The 22,306-nt window shown below is 41.2% G+C and overlaps 1 long non-coding RNA gene across 1 annotated transcript in view; it reads left to right on the forward strand.

Annotated features, from left to right (window-relative positions):
* Positions 1-11,000: 11,000 nt before the first annotated feature.
* Positions 11,001-22,306, forward strand: part of LOC117671828 (uncharacterized) — an 80,030-nt gene continuing 68,724 nt past the window's right edge. Inside the window, exon 1 of the long non-coding RNA XR_015734465.1 lies at positions 11,001-11,085. This is a non-coding gene — a long non-coding RNA (uncharacterized LOC117671828). The remainder of the gene's footprint in view (positions 11,086-22,306) is intronic.

The following is a 22,306-nucleotide window of genomic DNA, read 5'->3' on the forward strand; positions in this document are numbered from 1 at the left end:
GTCAAGGTGCAAGAGAAGCACACCTGAGGTTGTGGAGGAGGTGCAAGGGATGTGTGATGAGGCCCAGGAACGGCACACAAGAGTGCATGGATTTAATAGAATGTGTAAATTACCTTGGAGAAAAAGGGAAAGAGATGCTGCCTAGGAATTTGTTGTGCATGGTCAGGAAAAGAAGCTTAAGAAGGACTCGGCTTAATAGATCAAGTAGTAAAATGTGGCAATGGAACATTTGTACCTTCAAACTTGAAAGATTCTGTTAATGTAGCTTTAAAATAAAGTAGAATTAGTTCATCTAGTCTTGTTTCCTGCCTGGTTTACCTGGAAAGGCTGAGAGAGAGGCAAGGGTGTGTGAGTGGCTGGCTCAGCGCAAGTGCAAAGAAAAGTTGTGACTGGATGAAACTTACCCCAGTTACTTTCAATCTTCCCTGCTAGCTTCCACATTAAATTTCTGAGAAAGCCAATAGGGAAAGTCACAAATGGTGATCATGTGATCCTGGGGCAATGTAACCAGTCATAAATGTGATCTGGTTGACAAACACACAGATTAGAGTGCAGGGATGTTTGGAATTCTGAGGACCAGTCATAAACAACATTTGTTCAGCGCTATCATAACTTCAAACAGTCGCTGAAGGAATAGCTATGAATTGAGAACTACCTGTAATCACTTTAGTAATAATGGTACTGTCATCATTTCACTACTGTGCAGGTGAAGGCAATGGTAAAATATAATCTCCAATTAATACTATATAAATGTCACTGTACTGAACTAATATGCATTACTTATGTCTTTATTATGCTATAATAAAACTAATTGTTAAAAATATTATTGTGACTGTACTCTAACAGATGGAGCTGTTTTCATTTCATTTTGAAGGGAGTAGCATAATTGGTGTTCTAGAAGGGAAAAAACAAAACTCTCTCACTTTCTTACATAACAAACTATTTTTTGGTGACAGAACGTGTGTGTGTTATATATACATATATACATACATATGCATACACACAAAAAACTTTTTAGTAGCATGGGTAACACTTTTTATTTGTTATTTTAGGATGGATTTTTAGAACAGTTTAATGATGTCCTACAAATAGACAGGGTTATGTTTTGGGAAGATTACAACTCATCTTTTTTAACTTTCCAACACCACCCAAAATCATGTGAATTTTTAATATACTGGGAAAGATATTATACCTCTGCATTTATTTTGTCTTTATTTTTTGGACGCAAAAATAGATGTATAGGATTCTTCATGTCGTCTTAGATCATGGGTTCCTTATTTCAGCCTGGGGCTGGGGAGGTTCAAGCAATCTGTCATAATTAGCACTTCGAATTGAACCTGGAGGTCAACTGGAAGCCAATTGAATTAATGTTTATCTCTGTGCTTTTAAAAAAATACAAGGGGGTGTAATTTCAGAATACTTTCCAAGGGCAACTAATTCTGAAATCTAACTGGGATAAAATTCAAACTGAGGTGCTTGATCAAATTAGACCAGCCATATCTCAATCCTTTGCAAAACCAGAATGCTTTGTTTCGATAATGCAAACATGCCTCTAGAAACTGAGCACTGTGCCTGCCTTAAGCCAAGCAAAGTCCCTCTGCAGTTTTACAACTGTAACTACACTATTTCAGCACCAGTCTGCTTGTCCACATAGTAACATGTAATTTTACCTCTTTTAAAAGTATGTATCTTTAGAGCAGACAAATGAAGGTGTTGTTTCCTTTCAAAAGAAGTAGAAAAAGAGAGTGCCTGTATCACAGGCCTATTACATGATATTTAGAAAAAGATAAATGTTCTCTGCCCTGCTGTATAAATGGACAAGACATTGTATATTGTCTTCCTTCTTAATGCATTCTAAATGTGTTCACCATTTTCACTAATGCATTCTGAAAATGGAGAAGTATTGTAATAACACGAACAACAATCCACCTCTCAGTGAAGCTAATGGCAAATTCCAAGAGATCCATAATTTTCTTATTTCCAGAATCTACAAAGGATGTCTCAATATATCTCTTCACCATATATTTCAGTAAAGCACATAGTATTTTAAAGTAAAAGCAACAATATTATGGTTTGCCTCATTAGAATGAGGTGGTAAATTCTCCTTTGCTAGAAGACTTTCTACGGAGAATAGATGGTCATCTGTCAGAGATTCATTTGTCTAGTGTAGTGATGGTTAACCTTTTCGGCACTGAGTGCCGAAACTGGAGCATCAGAACCTGGAAGCGCTGATGCCGCTGTCCGAGGCACATGCACGCAATGGAACCCAGAAGAGCAACTGGCAACAGCACACATGCCCACAGAGACAGCTCTGTGTGCTACCTCTGGCACCCGTGCCATAGGTTCGCCATCATGGGTCTAGTGGATCCTGCACAGGCCACTGGGCTGGACTCTATGATAACTTCCAATTTTATGATCCTGGGTTGCATTTGCAAGAATGTTAATAATGTATCAATAGAATATAGTGTCAGATAGGAATAGTCTATTTCAGGTTAGGAAAATTATGATGTTTCAAATAATGATATATATATATTTAAATGGTGCAGTTTATCACATAATTGCAACTTTCCCCAGTGCATCAAAATAGTTTCATTAAAGATGAATTTGAGGACAAGTATAGAAAATGCTGACCAAAGACACTATAAAATTTGATTCCTAGAAATCCAGAAAAAACAGGTAATATGATTAGAGAGAGAAAGAAAAAGTCTACACTAAAGAAAAAAATCCCTGATATTTATAATCCCCAACAGTATAAAATATACAGTTATTTATGTATTAGTCTGACCTGTTATTATAGACAAAATATCAAGCTGAAGTAATTTGATTTACAATGAAATGTTATTTCATCTGTCTTCTTTGTGAATGTATCTTCAAATCTGCATAGCCATGCCAGTAAATATGAAAAGGACAAAATGATCAAAGGATCATCCTTTTTTCCTGTCATGTATCAACAATTTAACAAGTCCCCGAACAAATAAGCACCTTCTCACTTTTGGAGTCTTTTCCTGAGGTTTTCCTCTGGTTCATTAAATTTCTCTTGGCTTTTTAACTGCCTTAGCTTCAGCCTTCATGCATTGATTTTGCCAGCCTTGGCTGATAGTATCTGCTTGACACAGATTTCTGACAAGAGTGAATGGAATACCAAAACCGTGCTTTGAAGACTAACTTGCAACAAATTAGTTATACGAATGAAGGCGAAGCTAGAGTTAGTTTCAAGGTCTTCTTTTGTGTTATACAAAATGTTGCAACAGTCCTGTTCAATATTCCAGCAGATATCCATGCTATCTTGAAAGATACTATATAATTCTATTTTTAGCTCCCCATCCTCCATCTCCTCACTCTCATCCAACAGTTTACATTGGTATGTAAATATATGAGCCTCCATTGTCCATCAGTCTTTCCAAAATTTCTTCTACAAATTGAATTTTCCATGATTATAGTAATAACTTCCTTTTGAGCTGTGTCATTTCAGTGAAACAATACAAATAATTCTTTCAAAAAGAAAGAAATCAAAATTACATTTACATGATCTTCTATCTACAGTACAGGTGGAGAACTATTGTCAAATCAGTTACTGTAGCAAAGTATGTATCTCCCCCGGGAATTTCACAAAGTGAACTGTTGCTTTGTGAAATTTATTGTGATGGCTTATTCAATTTTTAAAAGAGAATATCAAAACAACTACAGACCTAGAAATTAATTCAGGATAGGAAAACAGATTAATCAATTATGTATTTGTGGCAATGCTTTCACTAGCATGTAGTTGGAATTAAAGTATGCACTTCGGGATCAAACCAATATATCCAAGGTTTATAAATGAGCACATCTGAAAGTAGGGAAATAAAAGCTAAAAATTATGAAGGGTTTAAAATGTTTTTGTCCTTTACAAATGCATTACTCTCACATAATTTTATGTGGGGGGAGGGGAAATTACTATGTCTTTTCAAATATAAGGGTAGCCCTGGGATCTATTTGAAAATTAGTGATTATTAGTGATGGCAGTGATAATATTAGTAATATAATTGATAATGGAAAGCATGATTCTCATTTATATGTTGGGTCTCTCTGTTAAGTATTAAATATACATATGATGCAGCATTTCCCAACCTAATATAGTCTCTGGAATATTGGGACTATGCGTCTTGAAATTCTCCATTCACCATTTTAGTTGGCAGCACAAGGAGGTGTAATCTGAACACACATGGAAGTCTTCTGCTTGAGTCTACTGAAAGGATATCTTCTGATTTCTAATGAGAACAACTGTCATTTCATTTTCTGTTACTGACATTTGATGCTGTATGGAATCCTTGGTGCTTTCTAAATTTGGATGTATTCTTGGATTTGTTTTATTATCAAATTAGGTAACATCAGTGCACTGATTATGATATCTAGTTGGGTAATGAAATGTCTGCAAGGAAACAATCAAACAATTACCAATGGAAGAGAATATTTATAGCTCAGTTTGAACTGTAGAGTTCTTCATGCTCTCTGAACTTGGTTATTTTCTGCACTGATATTGTCTAGTTTAGTAATGAATTGTCTGCAAGAAAACAATCAAGCTCAGAGAGTACCAAGGACCCCACAGTTCAACCCTGAGCTTCAAATGTTCTCTTCCATAGGTAATTGGTGCTGTTTTCAGATCTGCCAGTTTCCCAGTTCAAATTGCAATTCTGGTTACAACTTTTCTCCAGCCATTCTAACAGGAGAAAACTATTATAAATCAGTTAAGAGAAAGGATTCTTGCCTCACCTCATAATTTCTGACAAATGGGATTAATAATAGAATTAACCTACCACCATTAGAATAGCAAAAGACACAAGACTCACTACATTGCACAACCCCTGGAGCATCTCAATCAGAACCCTATAAAATCCATCACTCATTCAGCCATTTGGTCAGCCACCCCAAAAACATTTGCTGTTGTCACTGAAGTTTCTGGAAACCAAAAAAACTTTTTCCCCCCATGCAGTCAGCCTCCATTTTATTTCCAGCACCTTTCTCCCGGCTTGGAACCAGACTGGATTTTCCTTCCTACAACATGTAACTCAAGGGAGCAATATTCCTCCCTCCTATTTTCCCCACAACAATAGCCATGTGGGGTGTGTAGGGCTGAGAGTGAGTGACTGGTCCAAAGTCATACAGCCAGCTTTCATTCATAAGGCAGGACTAAAACTCAGTCTTCCAGTTGCAGGATGTTTTCATTTTTCATTTCATTTTTTTTATAGTTGTTCTTTAAGTTAACATGATCAGCTTTACTGTAGTCACAATTTAAAAAAAAAAAAACTCAGTAAAAATAACCAGACACAATGGCATAAAAATTAATGCTAGACTAAGCATTAAGAAAAAAGAAAGTAAAACTGACACCAGGGAAGTCTTTTTTGGAGAAAAAAAAAAGGATTTCAGGAAATTCCAGAAACTGGGATTGATTAAAACTGAGAAGGGGGAATGTGGGGAGGGAATGTAGCTGGTATTTAAGCAATATCTACAATGCCTTTATTTACAGGGATGAAATTTGTTTTGACTATATAACAGCTGGATTTTGTATTTTTAAAAATGGAGAAACAATAGTGGGGGGATGCAAGCACATGCATGCATACATGTATGCATGCATGCACACTCATTCTTGAAAAGCTTTGGGTTTATTATGGTGGGAACCCAACACATTTTTAGAAGGCAATACAGAACACATACATAGATTTCCTGACACTTCATGTGTCAGCCTTCCCAGGTAGACAGTCATGACCAGATGAGCTAATTCTACTTTATTGTGAGGCTGCATTAACAAAATTTTGCAAGTCTGACAGTACAAATCTCCCAGTATCTCCTTTACAGCTTGAGGTGTTAGGGAGGGTCTCTTCTGAGCCTCTTTCTCTGCCCATTATGCAGCTGCAGGCTATGCCCTCTCTTATCTAAAGTTCCCTAGGCAGTATCTCTTTACCCCTTTTCTCAAAGTCTTTCTAACATACCATTATGCCATCCAAGTCTAAAGTTTGAGCAGACACGACCTGCATGCCAATCACATCTTTTATCTTCCTCTCTTCTTTAAAGAGATTTGCGGCTTTTTAAAATAAATCTTCCATTGCCTTCATAAAGTCCATTGATTGGGGATTTCTCCTCTGAAAATAGCATTCCACTGAAGGGGTGGGAAGGCAGAAAAGTGTTTATTGTAGATCATCTGTTAAACTCCAAATAGCTGAGTGAAAAGCAAAAGAGCCTCCTTAAAAATGCTTAACAGCTCAAGCAAATTCCTGTGAAAGAGCTGATTCTTGGGACTGGATCCAGAAACAATCATTAGCCTAAAATAAGTCATTTTAAGATTATACGTCTTACTCTTTTGGCATATATAATTTTCATTTTTCATTTTTCTTTATTTCTTTACCTGTATTATTAGTTTTTGAACTATAGTGTGTTTGATTATTTGAAATGCAGGTTGTAAGTTATAGAGTTGTACATATTTGGTTGTCATTTATATTAATCTTTCTTGCAATAGAATGGCTTATACCATTAGCTATTTTGTTGGACAGTTCTGAGATGATTATTGTATGTGTGAAGCTGAATAACACTCAACCAAAATTACTCATCTTCAGTCTGGTCAAGCTTTTGGAATCATATAGGGAATGATTGCATCTTTGTTTGCTGTGAATTGCAGAGATTCCACAGATAAGAGGCCCACTTAAAATCTTGCAATATTTCATTTCTTTGATTTGCTCTAGATTCCCAGTCAGCAAAAACTGTTGTTCCAGTATTACAATTAACATGAAGCAGTTAGTTTTATGAGGTGCCATAATGATGAGATAATTACCAATAGAATCCCATGAAACAGAAACTATCAGGACAGGGATAAAGAGATAGTCACCAGTATGTGTGAATAAGTAAAATTACCCATCTTTGTTGACTGACTTAGAAAAAGTAACTTAATATAACAACCAAATGTGCCATTCAAATAATAATGACATTGTCATGATAATAAAATAACCCTAAGAGAGTCATTAGTGCAGGTTATAAGAAGTTAAAGAAAATTTTCCATCTAAAACATTTTCATGTTCAGTTTTCCAAAGAGTCGTGACCTTTCTTAAAGAATACTAGACTGAAACTTGGATCTGCTGGTAACTAGACATATCAAGATTAAAATACTCAACTTATAAAAATTCAGTTCATTGGATATAAACAATGTTACATTTAAAAATGTAATATAAAAATAACTGCTGTTGTTTTATAATTAATTACAATGAGCTATAAATGCTTGAAGGGATGCGGTGGCTCAGTGGCTAAGATGCTGAGCTTGTCGATCAAAACGTCGGCAGTTCAGTGGTTCGAATCCCTAGTGCCCGCATAATGGGGTGAGCTCCCATTACTTGTCCCAGCTTCTGCCAACCTAGCAGTTCGAAAGCACATAAAAAATGCAAGTAGAAAAATAAGGACCATCTTTGGTGGGAAGGTAACAGCGTTCCGTGCGCCTTTGGCATTTAGTCATGCCAGCCACATGACCTCAGAGACGTCTTCGGACAGCGCTGGCTCTTCGGCTTTGAAACGGAGATGGGTACCGCCTCCTATAATCGGGAATGACTAGCACATATGTGCGAGGGGAACCTTTACCTTTTATAAATGCTTCCGAGAAACAGTCATATAGACAGAAGTATATATGACTGGCAGTGACATAATTATTTCCTTTCTTACCCTAAATGATGAACTCTGGAAAATGTAGCATGTGTTCTAGTTATCTGTTTTAATTGAGATAATGTGTGCTTTATGTTTGTTGTTGATCAGTTTTGTACACCATCCAGAATAATGTTGTTTTAAGTTAGTCTACTTCAAACCAATATACCAGAATTAATTAAGCTAAGATATTTTTGCATCTATCTGAGCTGCCACTTATTTCTGCCATTTACAATGTTCCATGGAAGAAAACTGGATCAAAAAAATCAGTTACTTGTTTTTGCCAAAATGGAAAACACTCTGTGGTGGGTTCCGCCCAGTTCCGCCCGGTTCTGCCAAGCCAGTATCCGTGATGATATGACATCACCGAACCAGTTCTTGCCCCCCCGCCCCCATGCATTATTCTTACCTTTTATTTGGCCCCACCCCCATCTCTCCTTATTTATTGCTCAGGGGAGGCCTCCACTTCTGACTCCTGGGTACTTAACACCATTTCGTTGGGTCTCACCTTAGAATTCACCTCCTCTCCTCCTTCCCACTTTCTTCCCTGTCCTGTATCCCGGGACAAACTCAAAAGGGACCTTGTGTCGGCCGCAATTGACCATCTCCTACAGATAGCTGCCATCGAGCGTGTTCCCCTTTCCCAGCAAGGTCAGGGGTTCTACTCCCGTCTCTTTGTGGTCAAAAAGTCCTCGGGGGGTTGGAGGGCCATTTTGGATTTAAAGGCCTTGAACCGGCTTATTAAGTATCATCCGTTCAAGATGCAATCCCTCTCCTCAATTCTCGAATCGATTCGCCCTTCAGATTTTCTATCCTCAATTGATCTAACGGAGGGGTACCTCCATGTTCCCATTTTACCCGCTCACCACCAATTCCTTAGATTCTCCTTCAGAGGTGCTCATTTCCAATATCCAATACATGGTCTATAGTGTCTCTTTCACCCAAACGCCAGGCCAGCCTGCGAGCCCTGGCTCGCAAATGCCTTTCTTCAGGTTCAGCATCCATTCTGACCCTCTCCCGCCTATTGGAAAAGATGGTGTCTACCTTTGGCATCACTCCGTGGTCTCGATTACACAGCAGGGATCTTCAGTGGCTGCTGCTGCCCTTTCAAAGAACTCTACAGGACACTTCAGTGCTTCGCATCAAGCTACCGGATCCGGTACTCCACTCCCTCCTTTGGTGGACCTCAGATGCCTTGTCCCACGGATCTCACTTCAGGGAGCCTCAGCGAGTTCAACTTACCACGGACGCCAGGGTATCGGGCTGGGGGGCCCACTTACTTCACCACATGGCCCAAGGTCGGTGGTCAGCCAGAGAGTCTCTCCTCAACATCAACCTGTTGGAGCTGCGGGCCATTCAGCTTGCCCTGCTACATTTCCAGAACCTAGTGGAAGGGAAAGATGTCCTAGTCCTAACGGACAATACCACCGCCAAGGCCCATGTAAACAAGCTGGGGGGCACTCGATCACGAGCCCTAATGGAAGAGGCTTGCCTCCTAGGGCTCTGGGCCGAAGCTCACCTGTCTTTCCTCAAGGCGGATCATATTTCGGGCTCAGCGAATGTCCAAGCCGATTCCCTCAGCCGGAGGCTTGTGGACCAAGGGGAATGGTCGATCTCTCCCGATCTCTTCCAGGAGATCGCCTCCAAGTTCGGGATGCTGGTCCTGGACCTATTCGCATCCTGGACAAACCATCAACTACCCCACTACTTTTCAAGGTTCCTGGACCTGCAAGCAGAAACCAAGGACGCCCTCTGCAGCAGGTGGCCTCCCGGCCTTCTGTACGCTTTCCCCCCACTTCCGGTGCTCCCCAGGGTCATCCGGAAACTTCTTGAGGAGAGAGCTCAACTTCTCTTGATCACCCCGTATTGGCCAATGTGACCGTGGTTTGCGGACTTGATGTCCCTGTCGGTCGCCCCTCCTTGGCAAATTCCAGCCTCCAAGGTTCTCCTGTCTCAAGGGACGCTTCTCCATCCGGACCCGGCCTGGCTTTGCTTGACCATCTGGCGATTGAGTGGCTCCTCCTGACTGTGGCCAAAGTCCCACCGCAGGTCATTTCTATAATCCAGGCTGCTCGCTGCCCCTCCACAGTCCGTATTTATGCAACCACTTGGCGCGCCTTTGCTTCCTGGTGTTCCTCAGTTCCAGTCTCCAACATCGGCCTCCATCATTCATGTGTTAACCTTTCTTCAATGTGGCCTCGACAAGGGCCTGGCCCCAAACACCTTGCGACGCAAAGTAGCTGCCATTGCTTCTGTCCTAGCCTGTGGATCGATGGACTCCATCTCTCGCCATCCTATCATACGGAATTTCCTTCGGGGAGCAACCAATTTACGGCCTCCGACCGTCCATCGGTTCCCCTCCTGGAACCTTAATAAGGTCCTTACCGCCCTCATGTCGCCTCCGTTCGAGCCCCTTCAGACTGTCTCTCTTCGGTTTCTCTCCTTGAAGGTGGCTTTTTGGTGGCGATTACGTCCGTCCGCCACATTTCAGAACTGGCGGCCCTTTCCATCCAGGTGGACCTATGCATTTTTCATAACGACAGGGTGGTCCTCCGCCTGGACCCGGCATTTCTACCCAAAGTTAATTACCCCTTTCACAGGGCACAGGAGCTCGTACTCCCTGACTTCTGTCTGCACCCCTCACATCAGCTAGAACGCTCGTGGCCCTGCGGACCCTGGACGTCCACAGGGCTCTTAAAATTTACATCGCCCAGACAGCTTCTAATCGCAAGACTGAGGCCCTATTCGTAGCCTTTCACCCTACATCCATCGGTTCTTGGGTATCGGGACCAACCTTGGGTCGCTGGATCAGGGCCACGATCGCTTTGGCATACCGCCAGTTGGACGCTCTTCCTCCATGCCGAATCATGGCGCACTCTACTAGAAGCACCTCAACCTCTGCCGTCTGGTCCACGCAGGCATCCCTCGAGGAAGTCTGTAGAGCTGCCACATGGACGAGCATAAGTCCCTTCGTCAGACATTACAGAGTTGACTCCTTTGCTTCGTCCGATGTGGCGCTTGGCAGACGGGTCCTCCAGTCGGTCCACCTCACTTGAAGAGCACTGGACCTATTCTTCTCCCTCCCTGGTGACATTGAGCTTTGGTATGTCCCCACTCTGACTGATGTTTTCCCTCTAGCTGGAGAATGGACGCTGGTCTTACCTGATACATCCTTTCTCAGCATAGGGGAAACATCAGTCAGCCCCATCCTTCGTGAGCCGGTCCGGTGATAGCTGGGGTGGTGGTGGAATCTAATTCTCTATCATTTCAGGAAGACACGTCGGATGAGTCTTCACCTTCGCCCTCGCCGAAGAACTGGGGCGGCCCAGGAGGGCGGAGCTTTTAAACTGACAGACTCGGTCATACGCTGGACGGAGCGTCTCCCCACTCTGACTGACATTTCCCCTATGCTGAGAAAGGACGTATGAGGTAAGACCAACGTCCATTTACAATGTTCCATGGAAGAAAACTGGATCAAAAAAATCAGTTACTTGTTTTTGCCAAAATGGGAAACACTCAGTGGTGGGTTCCTCCCGGTTCTGCCTGGTTCTGCCAAGCCGGTAGCGGTGACGATATGACATCACCGAACCAGTTCTCGCCCCCCACCCCCCATGCATTATTCTTACCTTTTATTTGGCCCCACCCCCAATCTATTGCTGCCTCCTGAGTCCCAGCTGATCAGCTAGAGGGAAAAAACCTGTTTAAACTCTTGCCACGGGGCTTCAAAGGGCCGCCCTACAGCTGATCAGTATTAAAAGAAAACAAATGTGTAGACCGGTGCCTGCAAAAATAAATGGGTAGACCAGTGCCTGCAAAAATACACGAGTAGACCAGTGCCTCCAAAAACAAATGAATAGACCAGTACAGCTCAGCAAGCAGTTAAAAACCTGGTAGACCAGTACCTCTGCTAAATCCTAAAGAATTGTCACATGACCATCAAGCCATGCCCACAAAATAAGCCACGCCCACAGAACAGGTAGTAAAAAAATTTAGAACTCACCCCTGGAAATAGTCATCACAAACTATTTTGGATTTGTTTTAGAACCTGGTTTCTTCAGAACCTGGTAATGTTACTGTCCTAGTACTCAGGTAAAATAAAATTTCAGATAGGCAATCAAAGAAATATTCAATCATGGTTTGTGTGAATGGGGTTTAAGGAATGCAGACAGTCATTACACTGAATCAAGCCACTAGCTGGATTCACATGACATATAAATTTGCAAACTAGCCAATCAGATTTTTAAGTCAGTATATAATATAAACCCAGCTAATGTACTTAGTTTCAGCTTAGTATTCTGTCAAACATGGTAAGAAAATCAATTAACAATTTATTTATTTATTTGTAATGTTTGTAACTGCCCCAGTCTTGGCACCCTGGGTAGTGAATGATATCAGATAATTTTTTAAAAATCAAGTAAAATTAATGCATTTTTGTTTATATAAAACCTTATGTTATAATATAACATTATATTGCACAAGTACGTCTGGTGCGCCTGTTGTGCCCTTTCCTAGACCGGGATGCCCTCGCCATGGTCACTCATGCTCTTGTTACTTCTCGGTTGGACTACTGTAACACCCTCTACATGGGGCTGCCCTTGGGATGCACCCGGAGGCTTCAGCTAGTCCAGAATGTGGCCATGCAGGTTGTTACAGGAGCTTCTTGTTACTCCCGTGTGACACCTCCCCTGCGTGAGCTGCACTGGCTGCCGGTGGTCCTCTGGGTCCGTTTCAAGATGCTGGTATTAACCTATAAAGCCCTACATGGCTTAGGCCCGGAGTATTTGCAGGAGCATCTTCTGCCATCCTCCCATCGTCCCGTACGCTCTCACAGAGCAGGGCTCCTCAGGATGCCATCGGCTAGACAATGTCGGCTGGTGGCCCCCAGGGGGAGAGTGTTCTCTGTGGGAGCGCCAACCCTCTGGAATGGTTTGCCCACTGGGTTTAGGACAGCCCCCGACCTCCTCTCCTTCCGCCGCGAACTGAAGACATGGCTCTTTCATCAATTGGACTGACCATCTAGGGGCTTTTACATTGTAATAATTTTAATTAATTTTAACTGGATTTTAATTTACATTTAAATTTAAATTGTTGAATTGTATTCTTTGTAAGCTGCCCTGAGTCCTTCGGGAGAAGGGCGGCATATAAATTGCATAAAATAAAATAAAATAAAATAAATGATATATCTCACAATCAGCTCAGGTTAAAGGCAGTCTTTTCATACCCCTTTTCCCCAATATGGATGTGATTACTTACATAAAACATACATATTGCTTTCAATTTATCATAATATAAATAACGTGGAAATCCAATAGACATGAAGTAATCAAAATATCTGCTTATGTTGCACTGAGAATAAAAAGTGTATCCAAGCTATAAAAACAATGATTTTGTATTCTTTGGAGATTATATAAGCAAAGAGATCTGAACAAATCAGCAGACTGGTTTAAAGAAACATGTTCACAGCAGGTAGAATATCACAAAAACATTTAATTAAATAATTGATTTCCACTGAATGTTGCTCCAGTTCTGCCTTGAAAATGTAACTGTCAGTTTCTGGATCATTTAGTACTTTAAATAAAAAGCTTTGGAAATGTCAGTGAGAATTCTAGAAGTTTTCTGACTACAGAAAAAAAAAGCTCTCAAAATGTCTAATAATTCAGAATATAAATTATCAATAGTATGAATTCTTTTGTGATAGTCCTAGATTGATCAGTCAACTTTGTTCGTTTTTCTTATTGTCAAACACTGATATAGATGTTTCAGGAAAGGGAAGTAGTACTTACTGTAAACCTGTATGCAAGTTCTATACTGGGCAAGCTGTATTTTGGCTGCAAAGATACTTCTTCAATGAAGACAAGCACTCGGTTGCAGCAAAGAGATACAGAAAATTTTCTCCTACCCTTCAAAAATCATCATGATTTTTACAATTCAGCTAGGGTATCCCTATTCTATAAGAAGCCTAAAAAGATAACTAAAATAGAAGAAAACAGACACGAATAATGAAAAATATCAAAGGCCTAAATATAAATGTAGAGATAGCCTGATTGTTCTAAGCTTTAATTCTGCCGTATGTCCACAGGGATCCATATGCAAATGCAGCCATTCTTGTAACTGAGGCATCACTTCATGGAGTACAGCCATGCAATGATTTGGAACCAATTTAGAATAGGTCCTTCGGAGCATGCAGCAGTGTGAATGCAGAACATGCCTGCAGCCTATTAAACATCTGGTTGTTTTCAGAATTGCTTGATTGCAGTGGAAAGACCCCATGTTCTTCTTGAAAATCATAACTGAAGCATCTCATGGCTTTTTGTGCAGACTGTTCCATGTGACAAGGTGCTTGATACATGTTTGATAGCATAGTAGGCATCAGTAGTTACTCGGCTTCTGCCGTTTGTAATTCTTGGACTATGCTTCTGTGGAACAAAATCTGCTACTGCTTATCTCATTCTTCTGAGATCGGTAAAATGAGGACCCAGATTGTTGGGGACAATAGGTTTAGGTTTAGGTTTATTTGGATTTATATACCGCTCTTCGCCCGAAGGACTCAGGGCGGTGAATAGCCAAAGATAAAACACATACAATATAAAATTTAAAAACAATTTAAAACATATTAAACAAATTTGGCCCATATTAATTAAAACACCCCTTTTTTTAAAAAAAAGAAAATTAAAATTAAGCAATTAAAAAGAGTTAGGCTAGCCTAGCTTGTTGGAATAAAAAAGTCTTGAGGGCACGGCAGAAAGTGCGTAAATCCGGGATCTTCCGTATCTCTAGGGGGAGCTCGTTCCAAAGGGCAGGTGCCCCCACAGAGAAGGCTCTCCCCCTGGGGGCCGCCAGTCGACATTGTTTGACCGACGGCACCCTGAGGAGCCCCTCTCTGTGGAGCTTACTGGCCGGTGAGAGGCTACCAGTGGCAGAAGGCGGTCTCGTAGGTACCCAGGTCCTAAGCCATGGAGCGCTCTAAAGGTGGTAACCAATACCTTGAAGTGCACCTGGAAGACCACTGGGAGCCAGTGCAGCTCACGCAGGAGAGGTGTTATATGGGAGTGCCATGTCGCTCCCATAACCACCCGCGCGGCCGCATTCTGGACCAGTTAGAGCCTCCAGGTGCTCTTCAAGGGGAGCCCCATGTAGAGAGCATTACAGTAGTCCAGGCAGGAAGTGATGAGGGCATGAGTGACCGTGCATAAGGAGTCCTGATCCAGAAAGGGACGCAACTGGCGAATCAGGCGAACCTGATAGAAAGTCCTCCTGGCCACAGCCGTCAGATGTTCTTCTAAAGACAGCCGTGTATCCAGGAGGACACCCAAGTTGCGAGCTCTCTCCGTGGGGGCCAACAACTCGCCCCCAATAGTCAGTGATGGCACCAACTGGCTATATCGGGATGCCAGAAACCACAGCCACTCGGTCTTGGACGGGTTGAGCCTGAGTCTGTTTCTCCCCATCCAAATCCGCACAGCCTCCAGGCACCGGGACATCACTTCAAGGGCATCATTGGGGTGGCCCAGGGTGGAGATATACAGCTGAGTGTCATCAGCGTACTGGTGGTACTTCACCCCAAAACCCCAGATGATCTCACCCAGCAGCTTCACATAAATGTTGAACAGAAGGGGCGAGAGGACCAACCCTTGTGGCACCCCACACACAAGGCACCTCGGGATCAACCTCTGCCCCCCTGCCAACACAGACTGCGACCAGTCAGAGAGAAAGGAGAACCACTGCTCCTCTGTAAATCTCTGTAAAGCACTGTGAAGCGGTATATAAGTCTAAGTGCTATTGTTATTCATGTTTATTTTCTTTTCTTACTCTCAGGCAAATTTCTGTACTGACCAGGGGTGAAATCCAGCAGGTTCTGACAGGTTGTGAAGAACCAGTAGTGGAAATTTTGAGCCATTTGGAGAACCGGTAGCAGAAATTTTGAGTAGTTCAGAGAACCGGCAAATACTACCTCTGGCTGGCCCCAGAGTGGGGTGGGAATGGAGATTTTGCAATATCCTTCCCCCAGGAGTGGGGAAGGAATGGGGATTTTGCAGTATCCTTCCCCTGCAATGCCCACCAAGCCACACCCACCAAGCCACCCCACCCCACGCCCACCAAGCCATGCCCACAGAACCGGTATTTAAAAAAATTGGATTTCACCACTGGTACTGACTATTGGTCTAGTGAAATGCCTCCAGGATATTGTTGTCAACCCCACTTCACTCCATGTTACCCTGCCTGGGAACAGAACAATTGTAGAGAATTGAGGATGGGGATCAACCTGGAAGCCCTTTTTGTGATTCTTAACATTAGTAGATCATTCCATAGTAGTAGGAGATGTATCATTCCTGTTATAAAGATCACTGTTTTATGACATTGCTTTCCTTATCATTTCTATTTAATTTTTTTTTGGAGGATATAATCCATAACCTTGCTTGGCACAAGCTCTTTTGCATTCTTTTGGGTAGGAGCTCAGTGATTAGTGATATGATAATAAAATGTTTTTGTTGCATTTATCTCCAAATGCTCTGTTTCCTTATGTAAGTGGACACTTTCCCCACAACAGATCATTCCACAAAATAATCTTAAAATGAGGCTTCTCTTTAAACTGAGCAAAGCTTTGCAAGGAGAGGAAGCACTCATGGCAAGCCAGCTTCTAATTGAGATTCCAGATTTCAGACTGATTTCAGACTTTATCTGAAAATGGAAAGAAAAGCACAAAATGAAACATTTTTTTCTCACTAGTTGACCCAGTCACTTTTTTTTTTATACTTGTCTAATGTAAATTATTCAGAGTCGCTCCTCAGTCAACCAGGGCAGAATGCTTTCCAACTTCCAATTGTCTTTAAAATATCCCCTTCTTGTTGTATTCAAGATGATGAGCACTGGTGTGGTTTGTAATCCCACGAACTTTCATAAGGAAGTCTAGTTGTTTGTATAAATCCCTCATAGTAGAAGTGTTCTATCCATAGGCAGCCCAGGCATTACACCTCAACAAAAGATCAGGTCTATAGATCCATGTGGGAATATGGGAAGAAAGATTTATCATCGGCAGTGATACATTTTTTTCTCCCATTCTTGCCTTATTATGAAGGCTTTTCCTCCTGTACATGTCATTGTGTAGAATGTGCAGCACTGTGATTTTACAATCAGATTTTCCCAAGGTAAGCTGAAGGGAAAGGTATTTTCTGGTCAAATTGGATACTTCAGTATCATATGACATATTGACTTGTCATTTCTAATGCAACACTTTGAAGTTTCCTTGCATAGCAATTGTTACCAAGACAGGCATACTAGCAGGCTTCACATTCTGTGCTAAACTATGCTTTCTTCAGTCACCTCTTATTGATTAAACTTTAGTTTACTTGGTTAATCTATATTTGAAACTTTAAGCCATGAATTACAAAATATCTGCTTCACACAATATACTGCGCTCCAAACAAGCAGGCCAGCATTGTGCTTAGCCTAATAGATAAATATATAAATCCAATCATTGACTCAAGCACTTTAGAAAATAAGAAACTAAGATATTATCAGGCATATAATAAGGCCCTTCACAGCTCATCTCCAAAATGCCACGCAAATATAAATTTACAATTTAAAGGAATTTAACAATTTATTTAAAGATCATTTTCAACATTTATTACAGTACACAAATTTACAGTGAAAATGGAATGTTTACTTAGTTCTCCAATAAACAACAGGAAGAACATTAATCTGTCATATATATTTTGATACATAATCTAATTATGATTTTTTTCTCTTTAGCCTTATACCATTGTATGTACATGAAATGAGAACTCGGTATCCATAACGATAAGAAGACACTTTGGGAGCTGATGTAGTGTAGGGCTAAAATCAGGGTGACCTTGGATCAAGTTTATTCTCAACATAAAACTCACCCAGTGACATTGAACCAATCACTTACTTTCAGCCCAGGGTTGTTTTTGTTCAAGGTTGACTCAGCCTTCTATCTTTCCAAGATCAGTAAAATGAGGACCCAGATTGTTGGAGACAATATACTGTCATTATAAACTGCCCAAAGAATGCTGTAAAGGACTATGGGGTGGTATATAAATCTAAGTGCTATTGCTATTAAATCTGAATCAGGCTGATGTGTTACTTGCACACAAAATTGGCAGTAGAAGCCAAGTGTCTGTTCCATTCCAATTTTGTTATGATTATAATAAACTAGCTTAATACCCATGCTCCGCTACGAAACTATGTGATCGGGCTTGATAAATCAACACTTACAGCTTGAAAATTAATCAGTAGTTACAATCGGCCTCTCCTCTCCTCTTCCTCAGCCTTGCCCCACAGAAGCATATCCTATCTTGTCTCCCTCAGCCTTGCCTCACAGAAACGTCTCCTATCCTATCCCCTTCTCTCCCTCAGCCTTGCCCCCAGAAGCCTCCCCATCCTATTCCCTGCTTGCTGCTGTGAAAGTAAAACTAAAACTGAAACTCCTCTCCTCTGCTTGTGTTTTGCATTTGGAACAGATTTCTTTTCAGGTGGAGAGGGGGAGTAGAACTCCTTAGCATCAGAGCGTGTTAATCATAATATAGGAAATACTAATGCTCTGATGGTCATTTCAAAAAAATCCTTTCTTAGTGAGCACCTAGAAGCCAAGAGGAACAGACATAGCAAATTTTAAATTTGTAGTCTTTACGGTTTTGGAGATTTTGTGATGATGCGTGAGTGGTATTTTGCTTTTATATATATAGATAATATGCTCTACCAGGTCAGAATACTTAAACAATTATCTGTTGTACTGTGCACAGTATATGATGAAGAATAAGTTACAAATAAAGACTCTCTCAAGCCAAGCATTTTTGTCTATAAATGAATATTTGTGTCATAGGCTTGGTAACAATATTTTTGCTTTCTTCTGGGATGTTTTTTAACTTCTCTGAGTAAATAATTTATGTATCATGTTTTCATGCCAAATTTTAAATGGCAGGTAAAAACTATAAGTTAAGGCATATAAGTGACAGTGGACATAGAACACCTAAGATTTTTAACTGCTTATTGCCAACCAAACCCAGCCTCTCCACCAACAGCACCAAGTGAAGGATTTAACTGAAAGGGGAGATCTGAAACAGAGATCTATCTTATCTACAGAGATTTATTTGCTCTAACCTTCTGCAATCTAAGAATACTATTGCACGCATTAATATTTTCAGGTTTTTTAAAAAAGCAGCTTTGTACAATTTGCTACATAAGCAGATTTGTGCTTATTAAAAATCAATATAGCCTCAAAAGTCATTGTGCAGAAGTTGTGTTAAAGTTTCATTTGTGTGTGCATGCATACCAGCCAACAGCTGAACAATTTCTCTGCAAATTTTTTTTGATATTAGAGATATTTTGTGTTCAAAAAATTCCCAATGAATTCATCTTTTTATTCATATTGTAAAAATGAGATATCCAAGGGACATATTACTAAATGTTAAGACAGCTCATAATGCAATTTATCAATTGCATTGTATTACCATACTGAATAATAATTGGATATAGGGGCAGAACTTTAAAAAATATTGTATTAATTTTTCTAAACCCACAAATAAGATGAATTGCCTTTTAAGACTTCGTTTAAGAAAACAAGTGCTTTAAGGAGATGTTGCTATAGCCCCATTTTCTCTAGATATAAATCCAAATTGTGACAGTTAGATATTTCCCAAGAGGTCACAGTAATGGAAGTGCTAAAAGCCTTGTGAAGTAAAAATGAGTTTGAATTTGTTTATTCAATCAGCTTGTAAAGGGCTATGATGAAATAACTGAGTAGTTAACATAGTGAAATATTGGTGTTATTGATATACCATTTATCTCTCTTTTACACTGCCAGGACTCATTAAATGTATTTTTAAATTTTTCTTCAGCATTAAAAAGAAATTGAATAGCAATGATCAAACAAAATATTGAAAATTTTAAAAACCCCTTCTCCATCCTCAATCTCCAAAATAAGAGCTATACAGCAATAAAACAAAATGCATAGCTTGAATATACAACTTTGACATAATGTACATCTGAACATACATTTTTGATCTGGTACAGAATTTTAAATGTCTATATTAAACATTTCTATTTACAATGTCATTTTTAATCTAAAGTAATCTACTGAAAATTACATTATTGATATAACACTAAAGGAGAAATCAAATATGAATATAACAATCTTTAAAGGTTTCTTCACAATTGTATTAATTTTTAAGCCACTATTATTTTCCATATTTTTGAACTCTATTGATGTGAAGAAAGATATTGGTTTTCAAGTCTATCATGCTAAAGTAAATTTGACAGCTTACAACAAAACAACAGAATTAATTTGAAATTATTAATATTATATGGAAAATGGTATATATCTATTCAGCATCATTTAAGATCAAAAGGAAAATAGACCATAACTTAAACCAGAAAGGGTTGGATTCACATAATAAACAAGGCCAAGACACAGAATAATCTTCATTATAGCTAAATTTAATATATGATTAGAATCACTCTCTCAGCAACTGAGTTATTAAAAGAGCTATTAAACTCTTGTTTTACAGTCACTATTCATAGTGGTCATTTCTACCAACCCTCGAGAAGGAACCCTCCCTTATTTATTTTTTTTCCCTGAGGAGTTTTATCAACTTTATCATTATTAGAATAATCACCTATAACTGTAAAATTTGATGGCTGGGACTCATGACACATCTTTCTTTTTCTTCTACTACACCAATTTTCCTTCAGCAATAGCAATAGCACTTAGACTTATATACCACTTTACAGCCCTCTCTAAGAGGTTTACAGAGTCAGCATATTGCCCCAATAATTTTGGTCCTCATTTTTACTGACCTCAGAAGGATGGAAGGCTGAGTCAACCTTGAGCCTTGTGAGATTCGATCTGCTAAACTGCTGGCAGCTGGTGATCAGCAGAAGTAGCCTGCAGTACTGCACTCTAACCACTACGCTACCGCAGCTCATCGCAAAATAGATGATAGACTGGAAGACAGACAGATGATAGACAGAGAGAGAGATGGAGAGAGAAAGAAAGAGAGAGACTGCCATATGATACACACACACACACAAGTATAATTTAATTTATTTAGTGTAGCTACTACCCAACTCCAGACAATTTCGAGTGGCTCAGAACAAATACAATATAAATTGTCAGAGACAAAATACAAAAAAGGAAAGAAAGAAAAAATAACAAGAATCAAAAACAAGATAGCAGATCAGCCTCAAGAAAATACATCTCACAAGGGCTTCATTCACTTAGCCCATATTTAGAAGAAGAGCCAGGTCTTTCAGGATTTGCAGAAGGCCAACAGGGTGGGAGCAGTGGTGGGATTCTGTTGGTTCTGGGGGTTCGGCCGAACCGTTTGTTAAATTGCTGGCTTGCCCCACCCCTCCACACTACTATTTATTGCCAATAAATGGGACGAGCGAGCCAGCAATTTAACAAATGATTCGGTGTTTTTTTGTAATTTATTGGCCCCGCAGCACACCAAACCATTTTTTAAATTGCTGGCTCGCCTGCCCCTCACCCCACCCCACCACTATTTATTGGCCAGACAGCACACCGAACCGTTTGTTAAATTGCTGGCTCGCCCGCCCCTCACCCCGCCCCACCACTATTTATTGGCCAGGCAGCACACCAAACCATTTGTTAAATTGCTGGCTCGCTCGCCCCGCCCCGCCTCCCACCCGTGCGGCGCCAGCCTACCCTAGCCAGGGGTAGGCAATTGTGGCTCTTTTACAACCTGTGGACTTCAACTTCCAGAATTCCTGAGACAGCTTGGTTCCCCACCGGTGCTGGACGGGCTCCAGTGGCTGCAGCGGCGACGGTGGCGATGGCGTCCAGGCAGATCCAACAGGTGAGAGCGCAGGAGGCGCCGCGCAGTGCAGGTGCGTCTTTGCAAAGCGGCATCACGGCCGGCACCTCCTTTCCCCAGCCGGGGCTGCTGCACCTACACCGCCAGGGAACCGGCAGAGGGAGTGGGGAGGGTGGGCGTGGGGGGGTCCTATTCAACTGGGCTTTTGCAAAACAGGTGCGAGTTGGGGATTCTGATGCTCGACGCGCGTTTTGTGTGGCTCGCGGGGAGAGGGGGGTGGGTGGGAATGTGAGCCTGTGGATTGGCTTGTTTGGGGTGGGGGGACCAGGATCTCCGATGACTGGGACTTCTAGGGGATGCTCCTGGCTTTGCAGCGAAGGGGTCTTTAAACCTGCCTTATCTGCGTTCCTTTTCTTTGCAAAGATCCCCTCCCTCCCAAAAAAAGGATGGGTTGTCCAAACGTTTGTGCTGCTGGCTTCCCTGCTTGTCTTGGCTCTGTCAGGGTTGGGTCTCTCTCGCCTGGGGAGAGGGTCTCTTGGATATGTATGTGTGTGTTGTGTTAGGCAAGGCAGGGGGTTGTGATTCACATGGTTGTTAACTTAAGTGAATCCAGCTCCACCCCATTGATTTGCTTGTTGGAAAGGCTTCCCCCCCACCTCTCATCGCCATCTCAGCCCTTCTGCCCTGCCTTAACCTTAAACCGAGCTGCATTTCCTCCGAAATCCAGTCTGTTCCCTTGCTGGGAGAGACTTTCCTGCCCCTGCCACTCAATTTTCAGGAGTTGTTTGTTTAGAGACAGGAAACCTTCCAAGGTTTCTGGTGGGGGGAGGTTTGAGCTGTGGAATATCTCACTG

Source organism: Pantherophis guttatus, chromosome 5, assembly GCF_059756535.1.
Source record: "Pantherophis guttatus breed Tessera chromosome 5, ASM5975653v1, whole genome shotgun sequence".
In the NCBI taxonomy this organism is placed as follows: domain Eukaryota; kingdom Metazoa; phylum Chordata; class Lepidosauria; order Squamata; family Colubridae; genus Pantherophis; species Pantherophis guttatus.